Here is a 9279-nt window from a genome sequence, read left to right on the forward strand (position 1 = left end):
TATGGCAACCAATCATCAATATTTTATGTTTTTATATGCAAAAGAATTTGAGAAGTGGGTTGACATGCAAAGGACCTTTTTTTGTGATATAGTACATGAACTATATATGATGAAAATCAATGTCACTCATCGATTTATCTATTTTGTCCTGTGCCAAAAATATCAACATACCATTCCATAGGTGAAGATATTGTTAATATCCCCTAGAGGAACCATTAATGAAGATGATCCCAAATAATAAGCATAACACCCTTTGTCAAAAGTATCTTCATCCCAACATGATCTCTCACAGTACTATGTGATATTGCATATATTTTCTTTATTGATGCTTATAGATCTTATGTCACCCCAAACATAATACATCCTCCTAATAATATTTTCACTCCCTATATAGAAATCTTAATTGCACATATGCATTAACCTTTGCCATAATAGTAACGGATATAAAAAAATGCAACCCGAAAAGATATTATTCTTCTAAATGAGAACCAATTGTAACTCTAACACCCTTTATATCTTTTTCATGATCAAAATTTGTTTTGTTTCAAACTCTTTTTCAATTCGTTTAAATGTATTTCCTTGTATTTGTTTAATAATTTTTGTGTATTATCTTAATATTAAATATTCATTAACCTTTTCCATTGTAGTAATGGATATAAAAAATGCAACCAGAAAAAATCTAAATCTTCTAAATGAAAACCAATTGTAACTCTAACACCCTTCCTATATCTTGCACAATCAAAATTTGTTTTGTTTCAAACTTTTTTTCAAGTCATCTAAATGTATTTTCCTATAGTTGTTCAATAATTTGTGCATATTATCTTAATATTAAATATGCATTAACCTTTTCTATAATAAAAATGGATATAAAAAATGCAAGTGGAAAAATCTAATTCTTGTAAATGAAAACCAATTGTAACCCTAACCCCCTTTATATATTTCTCATTATCAAAAATTGTTTTGTTTGAAACTCTTTTTCAGATCGTGTAAATGTATTTTCGTATATTTGTTAAATAATTTTTGTGTAATATAATTCTTCTAAAGGAGAGCCAATTGTAACTCTAACTCCCTTTATATAAATGAGAACCAATTGTAACTCTAACCCCCTTTATATATTTTGTACGATAAAAATATTGTTTCATTTCAAACTCTTTTTCAAATCATCTAAATGTCTTTTCCTATAGTAAAACTATAATTTTTTCAATACAAACAAGTTTCCCATACCCCTTTGTATTGCCTATTCCTTCTAGTCATACAATTGATTCAGTAGAGGGAAGCCCATAACCAAAGGGTGAATTTCCTATTCTTGCTACTTGCTCAATTGATTCGATAGAGGGGAGCCCATAACCAAAGGGAAAAATGGAGAGTAGCATGGAGATTGCTAGAAGCCGCAATAATTTTTGTCCCTCCTCATATTGACCCTATTAGTGAGACCACAAGATTTTCTCTGAGCATCCATGGTGTGTACAGTTTGGAACGAAGTTCTCACACAAAAATACCAAAATCTCAGGTCCCATGCAATCCTCCATTGTCTCATTTTTCCTCTTCAAGCACGTAGTCAAGCACTTAAATATTTCTAAATGTATGGATCAATTGTAGGACCAAGATGTTGAGTTGGCCTCCAAATCCCTTGAAAAACTAGTTAGGGAACCCTAGCCAACCACATGAATGAATGTATTTCAAATCTAGGGTTTGAGGTGTTTATGAATAAATTTACCTGGTTTAAGGTTTTTTCCACTTCCATAGCCAATTTATAGGATTTAGTTATTAATGACTTGGTGGCGTTGAAGTAGAAATAAGCGGATCAACTTGAATAATGCCCCTACATAGCTAGGTAACTGGCATTATCTATGATATTATGCAAGCCTAGTAGCAAAACTCTCAAGAAGACCATGGCTTCAAGCCCCCCAGGTAAGAATATTCCCACCCGAGGCTCTGTGTCAATATAGATCGAGATTGATCTAGAGTACATAGGGTCGAGGTATATTTTGAGGCCAGTAGATGCGAAGCTCTACGCTAAAGAGGGTAGAAGTTCTATTGTTCCATCAAATTAGATAAATTTTTGGAAATTCCAACTTATTTGTGGGTGCCCCGACTGAGAACCTAAGGCCATTGATAAATCAATATTGTCTCGTGGTTGTTAAGGGCATGTCAAGCCTTATTATAAGGTACTAGCTCTATTCATTGCATTAGAGATCCATGGACTATAAGCCTAAGAGACTTTTTTATTTTGTGTATGTAGCTCTAGCTCTAATCACATATGTATATATATATGTGTGTGTGTATATATATAGATATATACATATACATGTATATATATATTTATAAAATGACTGCATTACTAGGGTTTGTGAAATCATAGCCCTATTTCTAGTGGGAACATCCTCATATTCTACTACTTGTTCTCCTTCTTAGACCTTAACTACACTCTGATAACTTTGATGCAACAAAAAAGAGGCATTGCTGTAAGAGGAAGCTTTGCATCAAGCCACTCCTGAGCACACTATAATGAAAATGGTCCACATTGAGCCACCCCTAAGAACTGTGATGCAGCAGACAAGAGGCACTACCACAAGAGCTCTCTAGAATGAAAGAGCACTAGAACCTTGGACCATCGTCAACTAGTGCATTGAAAACATCGTTATCAGGATGAGGTGGAGGAGGCAGAGGGTGAGGCCCTTTAGAACCTAAAACCATCAGCAAGGCTACTTGGTTTTCTTTAGATCCTTCTCCTGATCACTCCAAATGATTCATATTGGAGATTGTTGAAGATAACTTTATTGCACTGCTAAAATACTACTTGGTCTGATGTCCTGCTTTAGAAATTTCAATTTGGTCAATTTAGTTATGTTGAAAATTATTCATTTTTGTTATTTTTTCAACTTTGAATATGTAATTGGCTAAATTGTCGAAAAAATTGTTTGTTTCCTCCACACTTCTAATTAGAAGTCTTTTTCTACAAAAATATCCTTCATTTGAACTTGACTATCACGTTGGTCATATTTTAACACAATCGGATAAAATTTTAGTTAGCCACACTTAAAATTTTGTATGGTATGTTTTCAAAACCGTCTACATCTACTTTTCCAACTTTTCCATATCTATCACAACTCTAAAACCTATATTCATATCATTCAACACATTTACCAGAATTTTCTTGTGCCTGTCGAAGATAGGATTTCGAAATAATTTGTGAATCACCTTTTTGATGAGCCATCTCACATGATCTAATATGATCATTTCCAATTGATCACATGAAATTGCATCACAAAATCATTATTCCCCACACAAGCAAAATTATGACCATTGTTGTAAAGACTCTGTCTTCAAGTGTAAGGTCATTACCTCTGTAACAAGCTTGTAGAAGAGTTGTTGTATGGGTCATTGAATCTACAACAAGCTTGCGGAAGATATGTTGCAAGCATAGCGAGGTATGACATTGATACTTTTAGCAGGTAGGCCCAACAAGGTCATGTCATAAGAGACCTATGTAAACCCTTGCTTGATATACTCATAGGAAAAGTGGAGCCATTAACAACATGAACAATATTATGTTTGCAAGCTCTCATAGACTCTGATAGTTGTAAATTTTCTTCAGTAGATATTGTTAATGAGATTTTACTAAGAGTAAAAAGTGCATTGAAAGATAAAATCATGCAAATGATTGCCCATATAAGTCTAGTTTGTTCTCTTTCTAAATTGAACTGTCAGATTCTTGAAACATATTGGAGCTCATTGATTAAAGCAAGGGTACACATACTGGAACATGAAGTTGCTAATGGGAACTAGAGTACACGAGTAATTTCTATAAAGACGATTAACCTTTTGTTGAAAGTTGTGGATACTCAAATTTTAACCTCTAAAATTGCTAATTTAGCTGATAATTTAGAAAGGTGCCATTTGGAGAGGGAGCCATATTTTAGGGATGCAACTGTGAAAGTGACTAGAATTGTTGGGAAAATAGCTTTAGAGAAAGGTTTAACTAATATTATCTTTTTTAACGAAAGAAAAAGTCCTTACATGGAGTTGTCTCCCAACCACAAATCCCAAAGAAGAAGAACTCTCTCTCGTGAGAGAGATTTTTCATGTAGTTCCTCCAAAACTCCATAGTTTGGGTCACAAGAATCATATGTTGTCTACTATACCCCTTCTATTTCTTTTGTTTCTTCCCTTTTTCTATCTGTTAGGTTTGGTGCACATAATGAGTGTGGAAAAGTGGCAAATTGTAGCGTCTGTGCTGTACTGAAACAAATGCAGTTTTAGAATAGAAGTATAGGTATTTCTAAAGGATGGTATACTCTATGAATGTAACAAAATATGAAACCTGTGGAAGAAATGGTGAATCCAAAATTATCTTCTCACATATTCATACTAATCATGTGAGATGATTAGTCTAAAAGAATCACCAATAGTTAGGTCAAATGATTTTCATGGATTCACACAATTTAACACTGTGAATGAAAATGAAGTTGCAAAGAAAAGTTGGAGGCCAACCATACTTTATGATAAGGGTGTATTTTCTTCCTACAATCAAGTTGTACAGGTGAGTCCATGTCAAATACAATATTCTTCATGGACCTCCAATTTATGTGGCAACACTCAGTACACTCCCTTGCAAGAAGCCTATAATAATCAGGTATGTCTTTTTCCATTTTTCATTAAGGTTTCGATTTTGGAATTTTTTTTTTTTTTTTCTGGTGTTGGTATTGTTTTTAATCAAATTTTTCTTTTTTTAGAATTCAAAGTTATAATGATGTCCATATTTTTAGATGTCAATGTCCCCATTAACAATTGAGAATTTCAATTTTTACTTCACCAAGAAAGATTTTCAGGACTTTGTAGGTGCACTGTAGATGGAGACTTGACTACACAACATATGGCATGACTTGCAATCATATTAATTATAAATTGAGGAAGAAAATGCAAAGGAGGGTAGGTGTTCCTCTCGAAAGGTGGGGCAATGCTCACAAGTTTTTTGACATGGTTAATGAAAACTCTAATGGAAATGTTATGGAGATAAACTCATTGGAGTCTAGTTCTATCTGGATAACTGTCCAAAGAATTGAATCTATGTCAAAAACTTTTTATGGTTATCCTTGCATGGATCATAACCTAGAACCACAATTACCAATTGTCTTGCCAACACATGCCCTTGAAAATGATGCTCGATAAAGGTAATTTAGAGATGCCAACCTGAAATCAAAGAGGTTTTAGTTTATTTTGAGATCCATATTTGCTGTGATGTTTTTTTCTACACTGCTGATGATAGTAAAGTACTTGAAGGTTCAAGGGGAAAACCATCTCCTTTTTCCTACTTAGTAAATTGCATCAATATTTTCTGATAACACTGTTAAAGTCTTTAGATTCTGCAATTTTGTAGGACACATTGTACCTTATTGATGTTTCTTATCATTTCTAATGAAAAGCCAATATATAAGGTTTCTTCTCTATTCTGATATGGGATGCATGCTTTTTATTTCATTGATATCATTAATCCATCATTTTTATTTGTTCCATAATATATACTTGGAATTTCTACTTAATAATCGATAAGGTATAAATCACATCACGTCAAAGAGCACATCACCAAGAAGATAAGTTATAAGAAGATAAGTTATAAATCACATCACGAAAAAGGGTAGCAAAGGGGACATTAATCAGAACCAACAAAACCTTCACAATTATTGGGGTGCTTCAAAGTCCAATATATTCTATTAGATGGTCCTATTAATGTGGGAATAACATGACAATATTAAACATAACGGTTGAGGTGGAAGTTCATTACAAAGTTTCACATTTGTCATTTTTTCATTTGTTCATTGGAAATTGATGACTTTTGCATCCCAAAAATTGTTGATGTTATATTGCTTTACATTATGTAATGGTCTGAAAGAGTTATTTCACCTGCGAAACCATATATACCTTAATTATAAAATAACTCACTATTCTCTCTGCACATACACATACTACATACATTAATCATTATGGTGCAAAATAGATACATGCTTTACCTTGAAAAACTACAAACATTAAGACCTAATGGATTTAGCTTACAACAACTAAATATTTGATTTAGAGTTGCTTTTCGCATTAGCTATCAACTTTGGTTTAATGTCTGTTATAAATTAAAAGAAAAAATAAAACTTAATAACTAGCCTAGCTAATGTGCCAAAGGCTTTAACTTTATTAACACAATTATTCATTAATATTTTTTATTGTTAGAGTATTAGAGTATACATGAACATAAAAATATAATAAATAGATAACAATATAAGAAGTCTTTGTTTCCTTAAATACAAGACAAAATATATATGCCTATGAAATTAATTTATGGTCCCATTGGGTAACTATCTAGGAGACAACAATAGATTTAATATAATTTACACTTACACATCTATATATAAACAATTTTTCCTCTAACAATGTGTTAGTGGAAAATTTTGAATAATATTATGGTGATATTTTATCAATAATTTCCATTGCCATTACTTTTTTCTATTCTTCACTTACTTTTAGTGCAACCTTGTTGCTATGACCAAATGACTATATTGAACACATATAACATCGTGTTTTCAATCTTGAAAAAGAATGTGGTCTTAAAATTTCTTTACATATTCAAAAAAATTATTTATAAACACCATTTAGCAAACTACATATATATAATTTAAGGGAACATGAAATTGTGGCATTAATGTGTTTTTCGACTTAGTGCGTTGCAATAAATTATAAAGAAATTTCTATAGATTATTTTCTAGTTCAGAGATATAAAATACATCACCTTCTCTAACCATAATAGAACAATGATTGTATACTTGTCAATCACGATAACTTCATTGTATATATCCTTATTAGTCAGAGTTGGATGTGGGGGAAATGTTTTAGTTTATCCATGGTTTTACATATTCGTTATCAACATTCACACACTCACTAGTGGACTGTATATACATGTACCTAAAAATAAAAACTACTTTCATTTCTAGTTGATAATATATTTTACATATTCTCGCCTCTAATGGAGTCTGAACATCTTATTCCATGGCACCCTTGACAATTATATGGCATTGATCTATCAACATCACTTATTAAAATGTTCTAAAAGTATTTGCTTGAAAAAAATTCTCATGTAAGTAAAAATCTCATGTATAAGTAAGAATCTCATGTAAGCAAAAATAGCATGTGTGTGTCTATCTATCTCTCTCTCTCTCTCTCTCTATATATATATATATATATATATATATATATATATATACACACACTTACCTATGCACATGAGCCTCTCCATACGATTTATCCCTCCTAAGTGCATGTTTTAAACATGCTCAACCACTATGGTAATCTCATTTTCCTTCACCCATATCAAATAAATTGAATTTATGAGGAATGTTAGTTCTCTTATGAAGGGTAGACAACCATAATAATTACCATGATGTTTTAAATTGACCAACACAACCATTTGACTCTATACAATTTTTTTTTAAATTTATATTTCTTCTCCATAAATCCTTATAAAGGATATAGAAAATGTTCAAAAAAATGTATGATGTTTATGATCATCACTTGTGTAGAGAATGGTAGTCTTTAACCACTTCACAAATATTTTCATTATTATCACATCCATCAATAAAAGCTTTACTTGCCTACACAAAATATTCATGACTATAAAGAGAGTGTCTCAATGATAATATTATATTTCTATTTCCTTTTTGTATATGACAGTGATTAATAGATTTATATATTTCTCCCTGAACTTCTCCATAAAAAATTCATACATTTGTAAAATAGGTATATTGCACACACACATATGGTAATTTATATCACAAAACCAATATATGTAAAACAAAAAAAATCTAGTAATATGAGAAATTTCCGAAGTATAAATACATATCATATACATAGTAGGTGCTCCTTTAAATGTAGAGTGATGAGTGTCTACTTATTGTTTCAAATTAAAATTTGGGAAAATGTTTACTCGCTCTTATTAAAGAAAAGTAAAACACAATAATAAAATTGTTAACAATGTTAAAATTCAAGTAATGAAAAAATTATCGCATCAATTAAATAACTCACTTTCATTTAAACTAAATATTTCCATTTAAAGAAATATATTAACAAAATTATTAGCAATGTTAAAATTCAAGTGTTATCACATCAATTAAATTACTCACTTTAGTTTAATCTAAATATTTACATTGAAAAAAATATATCATAATTATTTTATTTTTTGAATAGAATTACTTTTTAAGCTATTTCTATAAAAGTTAGATTTAATCAAATTCACTTTTAATTAACATTGTTCTAAAACAATTCACATTTAAATCTTTATATTAATAAAAACTTAAGCTTAAATATTTAAATTACTATGAAATAATAGGTAAATATACGTCACTATAATATGATATTGAAAATATAATATAAATAAGGCTTATGTCATGTCATGTTTTATTTTGTGTATTTTCTTTGTTTTGTTTTATGAAGACTGTGTGTGAAAGAGGTCTCGTTTGGCTCTATGGCAATGTGAAAAAGTGGAAATGGAGACTATGAAAATTGCTAGTGCTGGTCTTATCTTTGGTATACTTCTATGTTTAGGCTTAAATATATTTTTAGGTTAATGATGCAACTACATAAAATTTGTTTCATTCTTAGTGAATTTTTTTCCTGAATAAGATTTTATATTGGTTTGTCTTAATATGTGAGCTCATTTGAGTAAAGAAGAGAAAGAAGAAAACTTAAGTGAGAAAATTAATGTGAGAGGTATATATATACAAGACTTCTACAAAAGAAGGAGTTGTTAGAGAATGCAATATGGAAGCTAAATTAAATCAATTTCTTCTTAATCATAATATTTCCTTGTTAAATTTATTTATTTAATTTTTTTTTACTAGATATACTTAATTAAACAATTATCAAGTGGAAAAATAATAAAGAGAGTGGAAACAAAAATTAGGCTGAAAGCTAGGGAAAAACCCCTTGAAGTGGAAAACCTAGAAAATATCTTATTTTCTTATAGCATCTATTTCCAATGAGAAAAATAAGACCCAAACCTCGATACCAAAGCCTCCACCAACACCAAGTTATCCCTTCAAGAAGACCTACCAATTAGGTCAAGTTGAAACCAAATCAATAGAGTCAAACCCTTCTAGAATGCAAAATTTCTACCCATAGCTTCAATATTTGGGGGGCTGGAGTAAGTCTACAACTTTGGCCACTACATCATGTGTGAGAGAGATAGGGAAAATCTTGACCAAAATCTTGATTTTCCTAGCTTCTTGCTTCAACTTA

This window comes from Pinus tabuliformis, chromosome J (assembly GCF_031772625.1).
Source record: "Pinus tabuliformis cultivar Carrire ecotype Pingquan chromosome J, CPIR1, whole genome shotgun sequence".
Classification (NCBI taxonomy): Eukaryota; Viridiplantae; Streptophyta; class Pinopsida; order Pinales; family Pinaceae; genus Pinus; species Pinus tabuliformis.